This window comes from Phyllobates terribilis, unplaced genomic scaffold, assembly GCF_046119375.1.
Source record: "Phyllobates terribilis strain yellow unplaced genomic scaffold, ASM4611937v1 Scaffold_499__1_contigs__length_1316695, whole genome shotgun sequence".
NCBI classification, from domain to species: Eukaryota; Metazoa; Chordata; class Amphibia; order Anura; family Dendrobatidae; genus Phyllobates; species Phyllobates terribilis.
This window is the reverse complement of record NW_027363259.1, coordinates 1081829-1104294: the sequence shown is the minus strand read 5'-3', so window position 1 is coordinate 1104294 and position 22466 is coordinate 1081829. Positions and strand designations below refer to the sequence as shown.

The 22466-nt window shown below is 43.4% G+C and overlaps 9 non-coding genes across 9 annotated transcripts; all 9 read right to left on the bottom strand.

Moving 5' to 3' along the window:
• Positions 1 to 303: 303 nt before the first annotated feature.
• LOC141230379 (U2 spliceosomal RNA) lies at positions 304 to 491 on the bottom strand. Its single transcript, XR_012296904.1, has one exon. It is a non-coding gene; the product is annotated as a U2 spliceosomal RNA (small nuclear RNA).
• A 6441-nt stretch (positions 492 to 6932) lies between these two features.
• Positions 6933 to 7123, bottom strand: LOC141230533 (U2 spliceosomal RNA). The gene has a single exon (XR_012296992.1). It is a non-coding gene; the product is annotated as a U2 spliceosomal RNA (small nuclear RNA).
• A 1117-nt stretch (positions 7124 to 8240) lies between these two features.
• LOC141230831 (U2 spliceosomal RNA) lies at positions 8241 to 8431 on the bottom strand. Its single transcript, XR_012297282.1, has one exon. It is a non-coding gene; the product is annotated as a U2 spliceosomal RNA (small nuclear RNA).
• Positions 8432 to 9551: 1120 nt separating this feature from the next.
• LOC141230830 (U2 spliceosomal RNA) lies at positions 9552 to 9742 on the bottom strand. Its single transcript, XR_012297281.1, has one exon. It is a non-coding gene; the product is annotated as a U2 spliceosomal RNA (small nuclear RNA).
• Positions 9743 to 10861: 1119 nt separating this feature from the next.
• Positions 10862 to 11052, bottom strand: LOC141230829 (U2 spliceosomal RNA). Its single transcript, XR_012297280.1, has one exon. It is a non-coding gene; the product is annotated as a U2 spliceosomal RNA (small nuclear RNA).
• Positions 11053 to 12173: 1121 nt separating this feature from the next.
• Positions 12174 to 12364, bottom strand: LOC141230133 (U2 spliceosomal RNA). Its single transcript, XR_012296689.1, has one exon. It is a non-coding gene; the product is annotated as a U2 spliceosomal RNA (small nuclear RNA).
• Positions 12365 to 13485: 1121 nt separating this feature from the next.
• LOC141230336 (U2 spliceosomal RNA) lies at positions 13486 to 13675 on the bottom strand. Its single transcript, XR_012296877.1, has one exon. It is a non-coding gene; the product is annotated as a U2 spliceosomal RNA (small nuclear RNA).
• A 6181-nt stretch (positions 13676 to 19856) lies between these two features.
• LOC141230828 (U2 spliceosomal RNA) lies at positions 19857 to 20047 on the bottom strand. The gene has a single exon (XR_012297279.1). It is a non-coding gene; the product is annotated as a U2 spliceosomal RNA (small nuclear RNA).
• Positions 20048 to 21173: 1126 nt separating this feature from the next.
• Positions 21174 to 21364, bottom strand: LOC141230166 (U2 spliceosomal RNA). Its single transcript, XR_012296722.1, has one exon. It is a non-coding gene; the product is annotated as a U2 spliceosomal RNA (small nuclear RNA).
• Between the last annotated feature and the right edge of the window lie 1102 nt (positions 21365 to 22466).

Genomic DNA, 22466 nt, shown 5'->3' with positions numbered 1-22466 from the left:
TAGTTATTTAGGTGAAAGCTCCAAAATGCTTGCCTAATATGTCTGTTTATCCAAAAGGAAGTATAGAGGGAGAGCTAGATAGATAGCATTGCATTACATTACATTACATGGCAATGCAATGCACAGTTGCTGAAGTTGAACCAAAATGAGCTTGTCATCTGGCTTCTGCAACTTTTAACATGAAAAATCCAATGAGGAGAAGAAAAGCAAAGCCAAAGAGTCCATCCCAAAATCCGACAAACAAGCAAAATGAACAAAAAGCATTGAATTCAATTCTTTCTGATTTTAGAAACTGCATTAAAGAAGGGGTGCACCGGTCCTGGAGATACTGCAATACCAGGTCAATGCGTGGAGTGGACAGAGCAAGCTCTTTTTCCATCTCCCTGTTCTAAAAATCCATTTAATATATGGTCCCCAGATAGGGGACGTATCAGATATTAAACTGATAAGAACATATTTTTTTTTGACTTGGAATGTACCCAAACATAGGTACACCCGTTTATTGGATAAAACTTAATTACAATACATTAGATATGAACATAAAATCATTACATTTTAAAATACATTCGCACATAAATTGATTTCAGTTCAATAAGGCAATAAAATTACATTAAAATACAGACAATGTGTTTAGATTGCTGTGTTCCATTCTTTTACCAGCCATTGTTTTGATAAAATTACATTTCTCTTTTTATCCAATAAATAATACATATACATTTCACTGAAAGCCAACTCTAAAACATCTTTCACAGATAAAACATCGTGTTTAAAAAGAAGGATGTTCCTGGCCTTCCATAGAGCTTCTTTGATGGTACTGATTGTCTTCCATGCGATGATCCTCTTGCTGGCGTTGGGGCACTCCACACGACCAAATAAGACAGTTTCAAAAGTAAGATCCTTAATGTTTGTCATTTTTTGAAGCAAAGGAAATATTGTAGTCCATGTTTGTCGTGCAAAGTGACAAGTCCATAAAACATGTAAAACAGTCTCATCTCCGAGGTATCTTTGTCTTGGACATCTGGCAGTTCTCACGAGTCCTCTTCGGTGTTGGAATGCCCGACATGGAAGACAATCATGCACACAGCTCCAGGCCAGGTCCTTCTGGGAATTAAAAAGCTAGGGTTCATTAATAACTTTCCATATGTCAGTACATTTATTATCATTAAAATTCCCAATCTGTACAATTGATTCCTTTTGTTTGAAACCATTTAAAGTCATTTTGCTATCTCTTAAGTCTTCTGCACTTTTCCCTTTTAAGTCATACGTGTTTACAATAGTTCCTAAAATCTTATAGCTTTCTGGTGTATTAAGAGCATATGGGGAACTTAAAACTGTTTCAAACCATCCATGACGTTTCATAAAATAACCTGTGTTAAAACGGATAAAATATGACCAATAACTATTTTTCGACAGTGCATTAAAACATAAAACAAAAAATCTTATTAAAACAAAAGCTCTAAAATCGGGGAAATCTTTACCGCCTTTCTCTTTAGGCTTGACCACTAACTCTCTTTTCAATTTCTCCATCTTGGAGCTCCAGAAAAAAGTGAAACAAGCTTTGATTATTTTCGTAAAGGTATGTGTGGGGGGGGGGGAACACCAAACTTAAGTACAATAACAAAGGCACAATTACCATTTTTATAACTAGTACCTTCCCTTCCATTGTTAATTTCCTCAACCTCCACATACATAGTTTTTGATTTACCTTTTGTGCCACAAGATCCCAGCTTTCTTTACCTTTGTTTGTTTCGTTAAAAATCACACCTAGAATCTTTACAGAGTCACATTCAGGAACCGGTACATCATTTAAAATCATATTCCCCACATTTAAAATACAGCTTTTATTAAAATTTACTTTAAAACCAGATCCACCACAGAAGTATTCCACTTGCCGTAGTGTTTTCCGGATAGACAGGGCATCTTTACATGTTATGGCTACATCATCCATATATCCAGTAACTTTTGCTTCTAGCCCTCCCCCACCTGGCAAATGGACGCCTCGGATTTGCTTGTCTCTCCTTAAGACACTGAGTAGGGGTTCAAGGGCACAAATAAATAACAAGGGGGACAGAGGGCAACCTTGTTTTACACCAGAATTTAAAAACACATCACTTGTCTTAAAACCATTTACTAAAACCTTACTAGTGCAACCATGATAAAATGCTTTGAGAGAGCATAAAAAACCTTCTGGTATACCCATTTTAGCTAAAACATTAAAAAGGAATTGGTGTGACACTCTATCAAATGCTTTTTCAAAGTCGAGAGACAGGACCGCCAGCTTATTTCCCCTCGACTTTGTGTCATCTATTACATCTTTGATTAGATTCAAATTTTCCCAAACACTCCTTCCTGGTATGCCACACACTTGGTTTGGGTGGATTATGTTACCTATTACCTTTTTAAGTCTATTTGCACAAATTTTTGCCATTATTTTGTAATCACAATTTAGAAGGGTGATAGGTCTCCAATTTCTTAGTTGCGTTTTGTCTTCCTTTTTGTATATAAGGGAGACCTCACCTTTCTTCCAGGAGTTCGGTAGGGTTTTTGTATTAAAAACCTCACTAAAAACATAAAATAAATCCTCCTGTAAAATATCATAAAAAACCTTATAAAATTCTATGGGTATACCATCAGGCCCCGGTACTTTACCAGACTTAAAGCTTCTTATGGTCTCAGATATCTCATCTTCAGTTAGACTCTGTAATAAAACATCTTGTGAGACAGGGTCTAAAACAGTTGTAATTTCATCCAAAGTACTTTTCATAAAATGGTCATCAACTGATTTTGTGTTAAAAAGCTCGGAATAAAATTCATGCACTTTAGCTAAAATACCCTCTATGTCTTGTTTACCTTCCATTGATTCAATAAAAACACGATTTTTCACCATACATTTAAAAAAATATCGTGAACAGGTTTCATTATTTTCAACATGTTGGACCTTTGCATGGAAAATTAACTCTTTACCTCTCTGTTCCAAGGTATGCTGAATTTCACTTTTTAAGTCACTAATTTGTTTATCTACTTCAATCTCATGGCTCTTCAATTTATATAAGGTCTCCAATCTAGTGTTGAGTTGCCAATAAAATTCTCTTTTCTCTCTAGCTTTCTGGACCCCAACCTTCATAAAAAAATCTCTTATGTTCTTTTTCATCTTTTCCCACCACCTACTTATAGGGATATGGGGGTCTCTTATTCTTTTAAAATGTAAATAAAATTCAGTAAAATCAGATAAAACTTGGGGGTCTTCTAAAAGGGAAATGTTTAACTTCCAGGTACCTTTTCCTTTTTTCTTAAAATCATTACATTTCACATAAAAGGATAAAAGTTTGTGATCAGAAAAAACATTAGATAAAAGCTCACATTTAAAAGGCAATACATTTTTAGAGCAGAAAATAAAATCAATCCTGGAGCTACAATTCACGTTGCTCCAGGTTACCCATTCCTCTGCAGGCAAGTCTTTATTACACTCCTTAAAAACATCTGTTAAATTAAAATCTTGTATGACATTTTTTAACATAAAAGACGTTTTATCATAATTCCTACTTGTGGAGCTTGAGAACCTTTTTTCTCCACCTAAAATGCAGTTAAAATCTCCTGATAAAATAAGAGGGACAGAATCATTAATAAATAAGGGTAACATATTCAACATATCAGCTCTTTCTTGCTTATCTGTGGCTCCATAAAAGTTTAAAAATTGCCATTTAAAACCATCAATAAAAGCTTTTACTAATAAAATTCTACCTGGTAAAACCTCTTGAACAGAGTCAATAAAAACATTCCCTTTAAAAAGAATGGCGACCCCTGCTGACCTGGACCCGTTTGATCCTGACCATACTGAGGGTCCATGTGCCCAATCAGTCTCATATTCTGTATAATTTAAACTGTGTGGGATGCAGCATTCCTGTAAAAAGAAAACTGTAGCTGTTAGAGAGGATAAAAAATCAAAGAGAGCAACTCTTCTGGTCTTAGTTTTCAACCCTCTAGCGTTAAGAGAAAAACCACTAATCCCTGCCATAAGAGAAAAAAAGGAAATTTAGCATTCTTTCAAACTCTTACCTCAGCTGGTTTATATTTCTATTCCAGGAGATGAGGGATCATTGATCGTCAACAGAGAGCCCGTCACGGAGGACTCCTCATCTGTTAGTGTCCCAGACCGTAGACCTCCCAGGATATACTCTTGTTCCATTCTGTCCAACTCTGCTTGGTCGTATTGCCTGCCTCTTTGCTCACGAACCCCCATTTGGACCCCTATCGAGGCACCATCTGGGGGAATCGTATCGAGCACATGCGTCTCAGACGTTGACCACTTATTTTCAGGAGTTTCCAGGATCACTGAGTCAGCCATCTCCATCTCCCCCTCCATTTCTGAAGGGGGTGGGACATTGGCAACCTCCTCACCCTGTAAAGGCACCGTTTGAGGTTTCCCACTTCCATCCGGGGGTTCCGGTGGGGGTACTTCCTTAGGTGCCCTATCCACTCCGTGCAACCTGCGTTTTTTTGGCCCAGACTGTTCGCGCCCTTGAGTATTCCCAGGAGGATTCGAAGGTGAGGATTGGCCTGTAGCACCCACCCTCGGTCCCTCCGCAGGGGTTTCTGTTTGTGGGTTACCACGCCGTTCCCTCTTTTGCTTCGAGTTTCCAACAGTACACCATGGCTCACCATCCTCGGTCGGTATTTCCATACTCTCCCCCTCATTCTCCTCCGCGGGCTTGTCCGAACCAGCCGAGGGTTGGTCAGGGGGTGAGGGCTTTTCTGGTTCAGGGGGTGAAGGTCTCTCTGTTTGCCCAGCTTGAGCTCTCTTTGAGGTATTCCTAAAAGGACAATGAGAAAAAGCATGACCTCTGGAAACACAGTTGCTACAAAAAATTCCAGTTGTACAATTTTCAGTTTTATGGTCTTTGCTCCCACAGGCTACACAAGTAATGTCACAGTTAGAATGGCCGTATTTTTTGCATTTCCTACAGAATGCTGGCATCCCATTAAAAAAGAGGTCACCATTCGTGTTTCCAATTCTAAAACGTGCTGGGGGAAGTCTTATACCCCCCGGACTTGAAGGGTCCTTAATACATGTCACCGTAAATTTCCACTTACACGCCCAAACTCCGCACTCATTCATAACTTTTCCATGGCTTACCACTTTGCTGAAATAATTGGATAAAAATGAAATAACATCGCTTTCTTTTGTATAAGGAGAGTAAATTTTAACAATTACAGTTTTTATCACATCTAATTCATGTTCGACAATTTTAACACCTTTAAAGATTGGCTTTCTCTGGTAAATTATATCAGGATCATTCATTTTACGGCAAAAATCTTGGTGGATACCTTTTTCAGTGAATGTGACATCGTATACACCACGCTTCGGGTAGTCTTGGATTGCCAGGATCTCGGATTTCTGGATTGAAAAAAATTTCACAAGAAGATCATCCACAATAAAACGTAAACCTCTGTTATCTTTACCTCCCTCATGGAAGTAAAACCGCACCGTATGCCGTAACCGGGCATAGGTCGGAATTTCACCTGGATCTGAATCCATGGTGAAACAAGGATTTCCGCAACAGGAAAACGGGGATTTCCGCAACCAATAATGGGGGATTTCCGCAACTAAGGAGTCGCTGAACAATCCTAGGACTGTACAGCTGGGATCGCAACCCGTTGCCCAGGGACTAAGCCCACCTCCTTATAGCAGCAAGGGCCTAAGCCCCACTACAAGAGTGGGACCCGAACCCAAGGCCAAGAGGCGGGGTACCCCAGGCACCTTCCAACTACAACCAATGCCAGTAAAACCAACACTAGATCGCAGCCAAAAGGCCGAGAAGCGATAACCAGAATTGGTTTCCGACTACGGTGCCACCCAAGGATTCTGAAAAGTCCATTTGTGGAGATGGCCACCTGGACTCCCGTTAAGAAGACATGCTGTCAACCTCTAGATCCCTCACATGCCTGCACTTTTCGGCTTGCTGCTGCTGCAATCCACGCGTTTTAGATCTGCATAACTCCACCTCTTTTAGCACAGTACCCTCAACCCCCGGCTGTTCCCACCCGCCTCAACACCGTTGGAAGGGAGGAGAACCAATTAAGGCGGGGGTGGAACGAGCAGCTGCCTACCCTTAGCAGGAGGGTTGCTGATTAATTACCTCTCCTGCTGCTGCTGGCTGTCCAGCAGCAGACTGAAGGTGGCTGCTGCTGTGCGCAGGTATATAAAGGCTCAGAGCCTATTATGACACGCGCAGCCAGCGTTCCATTGCCACATTCCGTCTACTGCAGGCGGGATACCTGGATGGCTGAATGTCACTGAGAAGCTCACAGAGACCGCCATAAGCAACAGTTTAAAAGAATGCCACAGACTAATCAACCAAACTTTTTGGGTTGGTTTCTCTTTTATAGTCTGCAGGCATTAAATGAAAGAAGTCAGTGTTCCAGCAGAGGGAGACAACGTTTCAGAAAAGGCATTGTAGCAAACCAAAAAAGAAATTTTAAGCGCAGCAGAGTAACCAGCTCACATACCTGTTAGCTCAGGTGAGTTTAAAAGGCTGCTGTTGATAACAAGGGCATTTGCTAAATAGATGGTGTGTGTGCAACAATATACTGAAAGGTCAATTATATTGTGCAGCTTATCTCACCACCTGTAGTTATTTAGGTGAAAGCTCCAAAATGCTTGCCTAATATGTCTGTTTATCCAAAAGGAAGTATAGAGGGAGAGCTAGATAGATAGCATTGCATTACATTACATTACATGGCAATGCAATGCACAGTTGCTGAAGTTGAACCAAAATGAGCTTGTCATCTGGCTTCTGCAACTTTTAACATGAAAAATCCAATGAGGAGAAGAAAAGCAAAGCCAAAGAGTCCATCCCAAAATCCGACAAACAAGCAAAATGAACAAAAAGCATTGAATTCAATTCTTTCTGATTTTAGAAACTGCATTAAAGAAGGGGTGCACCGCTCCTGGAGATACTGCAATACCAGGTCAATGCGTGGAGTGGACAGAGCAAGCTCTTTTTCCATCTCCCTGTTCTAAAAATCCATTTAATATATGGTCCCCAGATAGGGGACGTATCAGATATTAAACTGATAAGAACAGATACTACACTTGATCTTAGCCAAAAGGCCGAGAAGCGATAACCAGAATTGGTTTCCGACTACGGTGCCACCCAAGGATTCTGAAAAGTCCATTTGTGGAGATGGCCACCTGGACTCCCGTTAAGAAGACATGCTGTCAACCTCTAGATCCCTCACATGCCTGCACTTTTCGGCTTGCTGCTGCTGCAATCCACGCGTTTTAGATCTGCATAACTCCACCTCTTTTAGCACAGTACCCTCAACCCCCGGCTGTTCCCACCCGCCTCAACACCGTTGGAAGGGAGGAGAACCAATTAAGGCGGGGGGGGGGTGGAACGAGCAGCTGTCTACCCTTAGCAGGAGGGTTGCTGATTAATTACCTCTCCTGCTGCTGCTGCTGGCTGTCCAGCAGCAGACTGAAGGTGGCTGCTGCTGTGCGCAGGTATATAAAGGCTCAGAGCCTATTATGACACGCGCAGCCAGCGTTCCATTGCCACATTCCGTCTACTGCAGGCGGGATACCTGGATGGCTGAATGTCACTGAGAAGCTCACAGAGACCGCCATAAGCAACAGTTTAAAAGAATGCCACAGACTAATCAACCAAACTTTTTGGGTTGGTTTCTCTTTTATAGTCTGCAGGCATTAAATGAAAGAAGTCAGTGTTCCAGCAGAGGGAGACAACGTTTCAGAAAAGGCATTGTAGCAAACCAAAAAAGAAATTTTAAGCGCAGCAGAGTAACCAGCTCACATACCTGTTAGCTCAGGTGAGTTTAAAAGGCTGCTGTTGATAACAAGGGCATTTGCTAAATAGATGGTGTGTGTGCAACAATATACTGAAAGGTCAATTATATTGTGCAGCTTATCTCACCACCTGTAGTTATTTAGGTGAAAGCTCCAAAATGCTTGCCTAATATGTCTGTTTATCCAAAAGGAAGTATAGAGGGAGAGCTAGATAGATAGCATTGCATTACATTACATTACATGGCAATGCAATGCACAGTTGCTGAAGTTGAACCAAAATGAGCTTGTCATCTGGCTTCTGCAACTTTTAACATGAAAAATCCAATGAGGAGAAGAAAAGCAAAGCCAAAGAGTCCATCCCAAAATCCGACAAACAAGCAAAATGAACAAAAAGCATTGAATTCAATTCTTTCTGATTTTAGAAACTGCATTAAAGAAGGGGTGCACCGGTCCTGGAGATACTGCAATACCAGGTCAATGCGTGGAGTGGACAGAGCAAGCTCTTTTTCCATCTCCCTGTTCTAAAAATCCATTTAATATATGGTCCCCAGATAGGGGACGTATCAGATATTAAACTGATAAGAACAGATACTACACTTGATCTTAGCCAAAAGGCCGAGAAGCGATAACCAGAATTGGTTTCCGACTACGGTGCCACCCAAGGATTCTGAAAAGTCCATTTGTGGAGATGGCCACCTGGACTCCCGTTAAGAAGACATGCTGTCAACCTCTAGATCCCTCACATGCCTGCACTTTTCGGCTTGCTGCTGCTGCAATCCACGCGTTTTAGATCTGCATAACTCCACCTCTTTTAGCACAGTACCCTCAACCCCCGGCTGTTCCCACCCGCCTCAACACCGTTGGAAGGGAGGAGAACCAATTAAGGCGGGGGGGGGGTGGAACGAGCAGCTGTCTACCCTTAGCAGGAGGGTTGCTGATTAATTACCTCTCCTGCTGCTGCTGCTGCTGGCTGTCCAGCAGCAGACTGAAGGTGGCTGCTGCTGTGCGCAGGTATATAAAGGCTCAGAGCCTATTATGACACGCGCAGCCAGCGTTCCATTGCCACATTCCGTCTACTGCAGGCGGGATACCTGGATGGCTGAATGTCACTGAGAAGCTCACAGAGACCGCCATAAGCAACAGTTTAAAAGAATGCCACAGACTAATCAACCAAACTTTTTGGGTTGGTTTCTCTTTTATAGTCTGCAGGCATTAAATGAAAGAAGTCAGTGTTCCAGCAGAGGGAGACAACGTTTCAGAAAAGGCATTGTAGCAAACCAAAAAAGAAATTTTAAGAGCAGCAGAGTAACCAGCTCACATACCTGTTAGCTCAGGTGAGTTTAAAAGGCTGCTGTTGATAACAAGGGCATTTGCTAAATAGATGGTGTGTGTGCAACAATATACTGAAAGGTCAATTATATTGTGCAGCTTATCTCACCACCTGTAGTTATTTAGGTGAAAGCTCCAAAATGCTTGCCTAATATGTCTGTTTATCCAAAAGGAAGTATAGAGGGAGAGCTAGATAGATAGCATTGCATTACATTACATTACATGGCAATGCAATGCACAGTTGCTGAAGTTGAACCAAAATGAGCTTGTCATCTGGCTTCTGCAACTTTTAACATGAAAAATCCAATGAGGAGAAGAAAAGCAAAGCCAAAGAGTCCATCCCAAAATCCGACAAACAAGCAAAATGAACAAAAAGCATTGAATTCAATTCTTTCTGATTTTAGAAACTGCATTAAAGAAGGGGTGCACCGGTCCTGGAGATACTGCAATACCAGGTCAATGCGTGGAGTGGACAGAGCAAGCTCTTTTTCCATCTCCCTGTTCTAAAAATCCATTTAATATATGGTCCCCAGATAGGGGACGTATCAGATATTAAACTGATAAGAACAGATACTACACTTGATCTTAGCCAAAAGGCCGAGAAGCGATAACCAGAATTGGTTTCCGACTACGGTGCCACCCAAGGATTCTGAAAAGTCCATTTGTGGAGATGGCCACCTGGACTCCCGTTAAGAAGACATGCTGTCAACCTCTAGATCCCTCACATGCCTGCACTTTTCGGCTTGCTGCTGCTGCAATCCACGCGTTTTAGATCTGCATAACTCCACCTCTTTTAGCACAGTACCCTCAACCCCCGGCTGTTCCCACCCGCCTCAACACCGTTGGAAGGGAGGAGAACCAATTAAGGCGGGGGGGGGGGGTGGAACGAGCAGCTGTCTACCCTTAGCAGGAGGGTTGCTGATTAATTACCTCTCCTGCTGCTGCTGCTGGCTGTCCAGCAGCAGACTGAAGGTGGCTGCTGCTGTGCGCAGGTATATAAAGGCTCAGAGCCTATTATGACACGCGCAGCCAGCGTTCCATTGCCACATTCCGTCTACTGCAGGCGGGATACCTGGATGGCTGAATGTCACTGAGAAGCTCACAGAGACCGCCATAAGCAACAGTTTAAAAGAATGCCACAGACTAATCAACCAAACTTTTTGGGTTGGTTTCTCTTTTATAGTCTGCAGGCATTAAATGAAAGAAGTCAGTGTTCCAGCAGAGGGAGACAACGTTTCAGAAAAGGCATTGTAGCAAACCAAAAAAGAAATTTTAAGCGCAGCAGAGTAACCAGCTCACATACCTGTTAGCTCAGGTGAGTTTAAAAGGCTGCTGTTGATAACAAGGGCATTTGCTAAATAGATGGTGTGTGTGCAACAATATACTGAAAGGTCAATTATATTGTGCAGCTTATCTCACCACCTGTAGTTATTTAGGTGAAAGCTCCAAAATGCTTGCCTAATATGTCTGTTTATCCAAAAGGAAGTATAGAGGGAGAGCTAGATAGATAGCATTGCATTACATTACATTACATGGCAATGCAATGCACAGTTGCTGAAGTTGAACCAAAATGAGCTTGTCATCTGGCTTCTGCAACTTTTAACATGAAAAATCCAATGAGGAGAAGAAAAGCAAAGCCAAAGAGTCCATCCCAAAATCCGACAAACAAGCAAAATGAACAAAAAGCATTGAATTCAATTCTTTCTGATTTTAGAAACTGCATTAAAGAAGGGGTGCACCGGTCCTGGAGATACTGCAATACCAGGTCAATGCGTGGAGTGGACAGAGCAAGCTCTTTTTCCATCTCCCTGTTCTAAAAATCCATTTAATATATGGTCCCCAGATAGGGGACGTATCAGATATTAAACTGATAAGAACAGATACTACACTTGATCTTAGCCAAAAGGCCGAGAAGCGATAACCAGAATTGGTTTCCGACTACGGTGCCACCCAAGGATTCTGAAAAGTCCATTTGTGGAGATGGCCACCTGGACTACCATTAAGAAGACATGCTGTCAACCTCTAGATCCCTCACATGCCTGCACTTTTCGGCTTGCTGCTGCTGCAATCCACGCGTTTTAGATCTGCATAACTCCACCTCTTTTAGCACAGTACCCTCAACCCCCGGCTGTTCCCACCCGCCTCAACACCGTTGGAAGGGAGGAGAACCAATTAAGGCGGGGGGGGGGGTGGAACGAGCAGCTGTCTACCCTTAGCAGGAGGGTTGCTGATTAATTACCTCTCCTGCTGCTGCTGCTGCTGGCTGTCCAGCAGCAGACTGAAGGTGGCTGCTGCTGTGCGCAGGTATATAAAGGCTCAGAGCCTATTATGACACGCGCAGCCAGCGTTCCATTGCCACATTCCGTCTACTGCAGGCGGGATACCTGGATGGCTGAATGTCACTGAGAAGCTCACAGAGACCGCCATAAGCAACAGTTTAAAAGAATGCCACAGACTAATCAACCAAACTTTTTGGGTTGGTTTCTCTTTTATAGTCTGCAGGCATTAAATGAAAGAAGTCAGTGTTCCAGCAGAGGGAGACAACGTTTCAGAAAAGGCATTGTAGCAAACCAAAAAAGAAATTTTAAGCGCAGCAGAGTAACCAGCTCACATACCTGTTAGCTCAGGTGAGTTTAAAAGGCTGCTGTTGATAACAAGGGCATTTGCTAAATAGATGGTGTGTGTGCAACAATATACTGAAAGGTCAATTATATTGTGCAGCTTATCTCACCACCTGTAGTTATTTAGGTGAAAGCTCCAAAATGCTTGCCTAATATGTCTGTTTATCCAAAAGGAAGTATAGATGGAGAGCTAGATAGATAGCATTGCATTACATTACATTACATGGCAATGCAATGCACAGTTGCTGAAGTTGAACCAAAATGAGCTTGTCATCTGGCTTCTGCAACTTTTAACATGAAAAATCCAATGAGGAGAAGAAAAGCAAAGCCAAAGAGTCCATCCCAAAATCCGACAAACAAGCAAAATGAACAAAAAGCATTGAATTCAATTCTTTCTGATTTTAGAAACTGCATTAAAGAAGGGGTGCACCGGTCCTGGAGATACTGCAACACCAGGTCAATGCGTGGAGTGGACAGAGCAAGCTCTTTTTCCATCTCCCTGTTCTAAAAATCCATTTAATATATGGTCCCCAGATAGGGGACGTATCAGATATTAAACTGATAAGAACAGATACTACACTTGATCTTAGCCAAAAGGCCGAGAAGCGATAACCAGAATTGGTTTCCGACTACGGTGCCACCCAAGGATTCTGAAAAGTCCATTTGTGGAGATGGCCACCTGGACTCCCGTTAAGAAGACATGCTGTCAACCTCTAGATCCCTCACATGCCTGCACTTTTCGGCTTGCTGCTGCTGCAATCCACGCGTTTTAGATCTGCATAACTCCACCTCTTTTAGCACAGTACCCTCAACCCCCGGCTGTTCCCACCCGCCTCAACACCGTTGGAAGGGAGGAGAACCAATTAAGGCGGGGGGGGGGGTTGAACGAGCAGCTGTCTACCCTTAGCAGGAGGGTTGCTGATTAATTACCTCTCCTGCTGCTGCTGCTGCTGGCTGTCCAGCAGCAGACTGAAGGTGGCTGCTGCTGTGCGCAGGTATATAAAGGCTCAGAGCCTATTATGACACGCGCAGCCAGCGTTCCATTGCCACATTCCGTCTACTGCAGGCGGGATACCTGGATGGCTGAATGTCACTGAGAAGCTCACAGAGACCGCCATAAGCAACAGTTTAAAAGAATGCCACAGACTAATCAACCAAACTTTTTGGGTTGGTTTCTCTTTTATAGTCTGCAGGCATTAAATGAAAGAAGTCAGTGTTCCAGCAGAGGGAGACAACGTTTCAGAAAAGGCATTGTAGCAAACCAAAAAAGAATTTTTAAGCGCAGCAGAGTAACCAGCTCACATACCTGTTAGCTCAGGTGAGTTTAAAAGGCTGCTGTTGATAACAAGGGCATTTGCTAAATAGATGGTGTGTGTGCAACAATATACTGAAAGGTCAATTATATTGTGCAGCTTATCTCACCACCTGTAGTTATTTAGGTGAAAGCTCCAAAATGCTTGCCTAATATGTCTGTTTATCCAAAAGGAAGTATAGAGGGAGAGCTAGATAGATAGCATTGCATTACATTACATTACATGGCAATGCAATGCACAGTTGCTGAAGTTGAACCAAAATGAGCTTGTCATCTGGCTTCTGCAACTTTTAACATGAAAAATCCAATGAGGAGAAGAAAAGCAAAGCCAAAGAGTCCATCCCAAAATCCGACAAACAAGCAAAATGAACAAAAAGCATTGAATTCAATTCTTTCTGATTTTAGAAACTGCATTAAAGAAGGGGTGCACCGGTCCTGGAGATACTGCAATACCAGGTCAATGCGTGGAGTGGACAGAGCAAGCTCTTTTTCCATCTCCCTGTTCTAAAAATCCATTTAATATATGGTCCCCAGATAGGGGACGTATCAGATATTAAACTGATAAGAACAGATCAGGTTTCAACATATTTTATTAAGTGCGTAAAAGATGGTTTACAATCAAAAACAACAACACAAACAGTACATTATTAAAACACAGAATTCCACCCATAAAAACCCCATATACGATTGGCATCCCTTCTCCCAATACATTTGACATCCCTTAAGTAATAAATATACACCTGGCTAAAAGCAATTTTAAGACAATCCTTCACAGAAATAGCATCACGTTTAAAAAGTAAAATATTGCGTGCCTTCCAAAGGGCGTCTTTAAAACAGTTAATCATACACCAACATATACAATACTGTTGAGGGGTCGGACATTTAAAAAGGCCATATAAAACATATTCATGGTTAAAATCTCTTAAACCGCAAGTCCATTTTAAAAGAATTCCAACTTTGTGCCAAAGTTCCTGTGCAAATGGGCAATTCCACATAAGGTGCAAGGTGGTTTCGTCATTAACACATGAGTCTCTGGGGCATTTGGCTCTGGCCACCAGGCCTCTCCTGTGTTGAAACTCTCTGGTGGGGAGGCACTGGTGGACCACCATCCATGCGATGTCCTTATGTCCATTTGCTAAGAATTTCCCGAAGACATTCTTCCAAACTTGCTTCGATCTCTCTTCTGAGAAATTTACTATGGGGGTCACATCTTCATTCCTCCTCAGAAAAGATAAAAGCTTCTTGCGGTCTTTAAAAATGTCCATATTAAAATCACCAAGGCTATAAAATCGAACAGTCTTTTCTAAGATTGCTTGGTGTTTGGGGGGGCATAGTAAAACAGGGGAATTCAACGACAACTTAAACCATCTTTTAAAAATCATCCCACAAGTATATTTTAAAAAATAACTTAGCGCACTATTACCATTAAAATGTTTGAAACAAAAGCAGAAATAATTTAAATGCAAATAAATATGTAAATCGGGGACATCCCTTCCGCCTTTCATTTTATTCTTCCTCATTATTTCTCTCCTTAATTTTTCCATTTTGGAGTTCCATAAAAACATAAAGATCATCCTAGTCATTTTTTTAATTAAAACATCAGAGGGGGGGTACACCATAGCTATATACAGTATGAGGGGTAACAACACTGATTTTATAATTAAAATTTTCCCCTCCATTGTTAGGGACCTCAAACCCCAAAATGATATTTTCTTTGACATTTTTTCTATGACATTCTCCCAGCTTTGAGTTCCCACATTCTCCTCGTTAAAAACAACTCCAAGAATTTTTACATTGTCTCGTTTTATAGTGAGCTGCGGGAGTTGGGCGGTGTCCCAGGATCCCAAAGTCAGACATTCAGATTTATTTAAATTAAGTTTAAAACCGGATGCCTGGGAAAAAAAATCAATGCGCAACACCGCCCTCCGGAGGGAAGCAGGGTCCACGCACACAACCGTCACGTCATCCATGTAGCCAAAGACTCTCACATCACTGCCACCTCCGCCAGGAACAGGAACCCCTCTAATCACTTTGTCTTTCCTTATTGCGCTCAGCAGGGGCTCCATGGCGCAGATGAACAGGATGGGCGACAAGGGGCATCCCTGCTTCACTCCGGACTCAAGGGGAACTCCATCTGTTAAAAAGCCATTAAGAGAAATTTGACTAAAACAATTTTTATATAAAATCTTAATACAATTTAAAAGCATATTAGGGATACCCATTCTTTTTAAAACTCTAAAAAGAAATCTATGAGAGACTCTATCGAAAGCTTTTTCAAAATCTAGGGCTAAAAGAGCTACATTTTGACCCCGGTCTCTGGAATACCAAATTACATCCCTTAATACGTTTAAAACCTCTGAAATACTTCTGCCTGGTACACTACAAACCTGCTCAGGCTGGATTAGTTTGGCAATGACACTCCTGAGCCGGTCTGCAACCACCTTAGCAAGTACCTTGTAATCAACATTTAGGAGAGTTATGGGTCTCCAATTCGCTAGAGTACTGCGGTCACCTTTTTTATATATCAAAGACACCACTCCTCTCCTCCACGAAAATGGCAACTGTTCACAAATAAAAACTTCTTTAAAAAGCATAAAAAGGTCCTCTTTTAAAATGTCCCAAAAAGTAAGGTAAAACTCTACAGGTAGTCCGTCACACCCAGGTGCTTTACCCTTAGAGAAACTTTTAAAAACATAAAATAATTCCTCTAAAACAATATCGCGTTCTAAAAACTCCTGGTCTGTAAAATTTAACTTAAAATCGAGATCATTAAGAGCATCAGATAAAAAGGACTCATCTATACACTTTTTACTAAAAAGATGCTTATAAAAGTTAAAAGTAGCATTCAACATTCCCTGCATAGATGTTTCACCCTCTAGATTTGTGATCACTTCTCTTTTATCCATGACTTTTTTGAAGAAGAAGCGAGAGCACTTCTCCCCCTCCTCCAAGTGCTGCACTCTAGAGTTAAAAATAATCTCTTTCCCCTTTGTGTCTATGCAGTTCTGAATTTCAGTTTTTAGGCTAGCAATATCATCTCCCACCTCCACCCCTAGCTCTTTGAATTTAAAAAGTGTTTGTAGTTTGGTGTTAAGATCACTAAAACATCTTTTTTTCTCTCTAGCTTTACGTCTCCCTGCTTTTATAAAAAACATTCTGACTTTTTTTTTCAAATTTTCCCACCAGGTTGCCATAGGGGCATCAGAAGGTTTTTGTCGCCGCCAGGCTTGATAGGCTTTACCAAAGTCTTGTCGAATCAGAGGGTCCTCCAGCAGGTATGTACTTAGACGCCAGAGGCCCCTGTTGACCCTCTGTTCATCCCGATATTCTAGATGCACCTCCAAGCCCTTATGGTCAGAAAATATATTTGATGTTAAAACACATTTTACAGGGTTAAAATCATCTGATAGGAAAATAAAATCGATCCTGGAGGACACCCCTCTTCCGGACCACGTATAACCAGGGTCCGTCGGCAGGAGTGACCTCCACGCATCGCATAATTTAAAATCAGTTATAAAATCTTTCAATAGATGACATGACTTATCCAATTTGCGTAAAGGGTCACCCCCTGCTCGTTGTTCACTAGCACAAAGACAATTAAAATCACCCCCTACGATCAGGGGAGATGACCCAGTACAGTACAATGGCAATATCCCAAATAAATTAATTCTCTCTTGCTTATCAGGGGGAGCATAAATATTCATTACACGTAGGGTAAAACCATTAAATTTAAAATGCACTAAAACCACTCTGCCTGGTACTATTTCTGTGACAGCATTTATAGTAATATTTCTCCCACGACAGAGGAAGCCCACCCCCGCTGACTTGTTGTCATTGGAGCCAGACCAGATGGAGGGCCCCAGTCTCCAATCTGTCTTGATATCATTATAATTTAGTGCATGTTGTATCCCGCATTCCTGTAATAAACATATGTCAAAGTCAGTGGTTTCTAAATACTTGAATAGAGCAGCCCTACGAACTGGGCTCTTTAATGACCTCACATTCAGTGAGACAAGTCTTAATGTGGGCATTCATAGGTCAGGGTGGTGGATCTTCCATGAGGACACCTGACTCAAAGCCCTGTATATCAAATTGCTCCAGGACATCCGGGCTAGAGGACCCAAACGACTCGATATTCTGTGAGCCGGCGGTTGCCCCCTCGTAGGTCACGGTTCCCAGCCACATTCCAGGAGACGCTGGGGCTTCGACATTCCGTCTCTTTTTCGGGGCAGACTCCACTAGGTCACTGGTGCAGTCCTCCTCTTCCTCCACCTCCTCCATGGGGGGAGACTGGTCCATCAGGACAAGATCAGCAACACAGATTTCCTGATGTTCGCCACCTAGAAGCAAAGCCCCCTCATCTGGCTGGCTAATCGCCCTGGAAGATCCTGAGGCCATCGCTGCGTGGTCCCCTGTAGCCAACCGCACAGGGGCACCACCCTCCAGCCCAACAGGATCGGTATCGGGAACCATCGATACGGAGGATACCCTCCCAGAAGGAGGACCCCCCCGCTCCGGTCCATGCGAGGTCCGCCCATCGTTAAGGGACTTCGATGCAGGTGCCGCCCCAGAGGGGCCTCCGGCTCCCTGCTCCATCCCAGCCTTCTCGCCCTTCGAACCGCCCTCCGACGCCGGCCTGCCAGTGAAGACCGGTGGGCGCATCGGCTCAGCTTCAGAAGATGCAGCTTCTGCGTAGGTCCTGGTCCTGGTCCTGTTGGGGCATCCTCGGAACATGTGCCCCGCCTCACCGCAGAGATTACATTTCCTCCCAGCGGGACAGTCCTTCATTAAATGTCCGTAACAGCTGCAATTATTGCAGCGGTCTACTTTCCTGCCCGTGCAGGACGTTTGGGTATGACCCATTTGTCCACAGTTCCTGCAACATACTGGCATTCCAGGATAAAATAAGTAGCCTCTGCTCTTACCGATTACGAAGGTTGAGGGAGGGTGTAGCATTCCTCCCACTCCACTAAGGTCCCTCTTTAGACGGGCCATATACCTTCTCTTGCCGCACCAGAAGCCTACCGCGTTCTTCACAGTACCCAGGTATCTCAGATCATCACAATAGCGGGTAAGGTAGGTCGAGATGTCTGCAGCTTCCACAAAGGGGTTCGGGAAATGCACCACGATGGGGATCTCGTCATAAGCATACAAGAGACAAAAGGTTAGTCCATCCAATTCATCTAAGTAGTTTTTCTCGTTTACCTTTTGTACGAGTTGCTGACAGCATCCCTGGCTCTTGAAGGTGATGGTGTATGTCCCCTTGTACTCGTTGTCCTGGAAGCAGAATATGTCTTCCCGCCGAAACTCCAGAACTCCAAGAAGAATCCTATGGCAGATGTAGTCCAAATTCTTCTCCATCCTCGATGCTGCTCCAACTTCAATCCTCACGGTGTTCCGCATCCGGGCATCACCCGATGAATATGTGAGCGTTGCCGGCATCCTTCACTCAGGAACGTACCGACTCTTCTCTCTGAAAAGCGCAAGCCTTCATGGGATCCCTTCCCGTTGCTCCCGGACTAATCCTTCCTCCCAATAGCAGCAGGGGGGTTAAGTCCCTCCGAAGAGGAACGATCCCCCCAGGCCGAGAGAAAGGGTACCAAGAGCACCTCACAGGCAAGACCACACAGGTAAACCTGATAGATCGTGCCAAAAGGCCGAGAAGCGATAACCAGAATTGGTTTCCGACTACGGTGCCACCCAAGGATTCTGAAAAGTCCATTTGTGGAGATGGCCACCTGGACTCCCGTTAAGAAGACATGCTGTCAACCTCTAGATCCCTCACATGCCTGCACTTTTCGGCTTGCTGCTGCTCCAATCCACGCGTTTTAGATCTGCATAACTCCACCTCTTTTAGCACAGTACCCTCAACCCCCAGCTGTTCCCACCCGCCTCAACACCGTTGGAAGGGAGGAGAACCAATTAAGGCGGGGGGGGGGGTGGAACGAGCAGCTGTCTACCCTTAGCAGGAGGGTTGCTGATTAATTACCTCTCCTGCTGCTGCTGCTGCTGGCTGTCCAGCAGCAGACTGAAGGTGGCTGCTGCTGTGCGCAGGTATATAAAGGCTCAGAGCCTATTATGACACGCGCAGCCAGCGTTCCATTGCCACATTCCGTCTACTGCAGGCGGGATACCTGGATGGCTGAATGTCACTGAGAAGCTCACAGAGACCGCCATAAGCAACAGTTTAAAAGAATGCCACAGACTAATCAACCAAACTTTTTGGGTTGGTTTCTCTTTTATAGTCTGCAGGCATTAAATGAAAGAAGTCAGTGTTCCAGCAGAGGGAGACAACGTTTCAGAAAAGGCATTGTAGCAAACCAAAAAAGAAATTTTAAGCGCAGCAGAGTAACCAGCTCACATACCTGTTAGCTCAGGTGAGTTTAAAAGGCTGCTGTTGATAACAAGGGCATTTGCTAAATAGATGGTGTGTGTGCAACAATATACTGAAAGGTCAATTATATTGTGCAGCTTATCTCACCACCTGTAGTTATTTAGGTGAAAGCTCCAAAATGCTTGCCTAATATGTCTGTTTATCCAAAAGGAAGTATAGAGGGAGAGCTAGATAGATAGCATTGCATTACATTACATTACATGGCAATGCAATGCACAGTTGCTGAAGTTGAACCAAAATGAGCTTGTCATCTGGCTTCTGCAACTTTTAACATGAAAAATCCAATGAGGAGAAGAAAAGCAAAGCCAAAGAGTCCATCCCAAAATCCGACAAACAAGCAAAATGAACAAAAAGCATTGAATTCAATTCTTTCTGATTTTAGAAACTGCATTAAAGAAGGGGTGCACCGGTCCTGGAGATACTGCAATACCAGGTCAATGCGTGGAGTGGACAGAGCAAGCTCTTTTTCCATCTCCCTGTTCTAAAAATCCATTTAATATATGGTCCCCAGATAGGGGACGTATCAGATATTAAACTGATAAGAACAGATACTACACTTGATCTTAGCCAAAAGGCCGAGAAGCGATAACCAGAATTGGTTTCCGACTACGGTGCCACCCAAGGATTCTGAAAAGTCCATTTGTGGAGATGGCCACCTGGACTCCCGTTAAGAAGACATGCTGTCAACCTCTAGATCCCTCACATGCCTGCACTTTTCGGCTTGCTGCTGCTGCAATCCACGCGTTTTAGATCTGCATAACTCCACCTCTTTTAGCACACTACCCTCAACCCCCAGCTGTTCCCACCCGCCTCAACACCGTTGGAAGGGAGGAGAACCAATTAAGGCGGGGCGGGGGGGGGGGTGGAACGAGCAGCTGTCTACCCTTAGCAGGAGGGTTGCTGATTAATTACCTCTCCTGCTGCTGCTGCTGCTGGCTGTCCAGCAGCAGACTGAAGGTGGCTGCTGCTGTGCGCAGGTATATAAAGGCTCAGAGCCTATTATGACACGCGCAGCCAGCGTTCCATTGCCACATTCCGTCTACTGCAGGCGGGATACCTGGATGGCTGAATGTCACTGAGAAGCTCACAGAGACCGCCATAAGCAACAGTTTAAAAGAATGCCACAGACTAATCAACCAAACTTTTTGGGTTGGTTTCTCTTTTATAGTCTGCAGGCATTAAATGAAAGAAGTCAGTGTTCCAGCAGAGGGAGACAACGTTTCAGAAAACGCATTGTAGCAAACCAAAAAAGAAATTTTAAGCGCAGCAGAGTAACCAGCTCACATACCTGTTAGCTCAGGTGAGTTTAAAAGGCTGCTGTTGATAACAAGGGCATTTGCTAAATAGATGGTGTGTGTGCAACAATATACTGAAAGGTCAATTATATTGTGCAGCTTATCTCACCACCTGTAGTTATTTAGGTGAAAGCTCCAAAATGCTTGCCTAATATGTCTGTTTATCCAAAAGGAAGTATAGAGGGAGAGCTAGATAGATAGCATTGCATTACATTACATTACATGGCAATGCAATGCACAGTTGCTGAAGTTGAACCAAAATGAGCTTGTCATCTGGCTTCTGCAACTTTTAACATGAAAAATCCAATGAGGAGAAGAAAAGCAAAGCCAAAGAGTCCATCCCAAAATCCGACAAACAAGCAAAATGAACAAAAAGCATTGAATTCAATTCTTTCTGATTTTAGAAACTGCATTAAAGAAGGGGTGCACCGGTCCTGGAGATACTGCAATACCAGGTCAATGCGTGGAGTGGACAGAGCAAGCACTTTTTCCATCTCCCTGTTCTAAAAATCCATTTAATATATGGTCCCCAGATAGGGGACGTATCAGATATTAAACTGATAAGAACAGATACTACACTTGATCTTAGCCAAAAGGCCGAGAAGCGATAACCAGAATTGGTTTCCGACTACGGTGCCACCCAAGGATTCTGAAAAGTCCATTTGTGGAGATGGCCACCTGGACTCCCGTTAAGAAGACATGCTGTCAACCTCTAGATCCCTCACATGCCTGCACTTTTCGGCTTGCTGCTGCTGCAATCCACGCGTTTTAGATCTGCATAACTCCACCTCTTTTAGCACAGTACCCTCAACCCCCGGCTGTTCCCACCCGCCTCAACACCGTTGGAAGGGAGGAGAACCAATTAAGGCGGGGGGGGGGGTGGAACGAGCAGCTGTCTACCCTTAACAGGAGGGTTGCTGATTAATTACCTCTCCTGCTGCTGCTGCTGCTGGCTGTCCAGCAGCAGACTGAAGGTGGCTGCTGCTGTGCGCAGGTATATAAAGGCTCAGAGCCTATTATGACACGCGCAGCCAGCGCTCCATTGCCACATTCCGTCTACTGCAGGCGGGATACCTGGATGGCTGAATGTCACTGAGAAGCTCACAGAGACCGCCATAAGCAACAGTTTAAAAGAATGCCACAGACTAATCAACCAAACTTTTTGGGTTGGTTTCTCTTTTATAGTCTGCAGGCATTAAATGAAAGAAGTCAGTGTTCCAGCAGAGGGAGACAACGTTTCAGAAAAGGCATTGTAGCAAACCAAAAAAGAAATTTTAAGCGCAGCAGAGTATCCAGCTCACATACCTGTTAGCTCAGGTGAGTTTAAAAGGCTGCTGTTGATAACAAGGGCATTTGCTAAATAGATGGTGTGTGTGCAACAATATACTGAAAGGTCAATTATATTGTGCAGCTTATCTCACCACCTGTAGTTATTTAGGTGAAAGCTCCAAAATGCTTGCCTAATATGTCTGTTTATCCAAAAGGAAGTATAGAGGGAGAGCTAGATAGATAGCATTGCATTACATTACATTACATGGCAATGCAATGCACAGTTGCTGAAGTTGAACCAAAATGAGCTTGTCATCTGGCTTCTGCAACTTTTAACATGAAAAATCCAATGAGGAGAAGAAAAGCAAAGCCAAAGAGTCCATCCCAAAATCCGACAAACAAGCAAAATGAACAAAAAGCATTGAATTCAATTCTTTCTGAT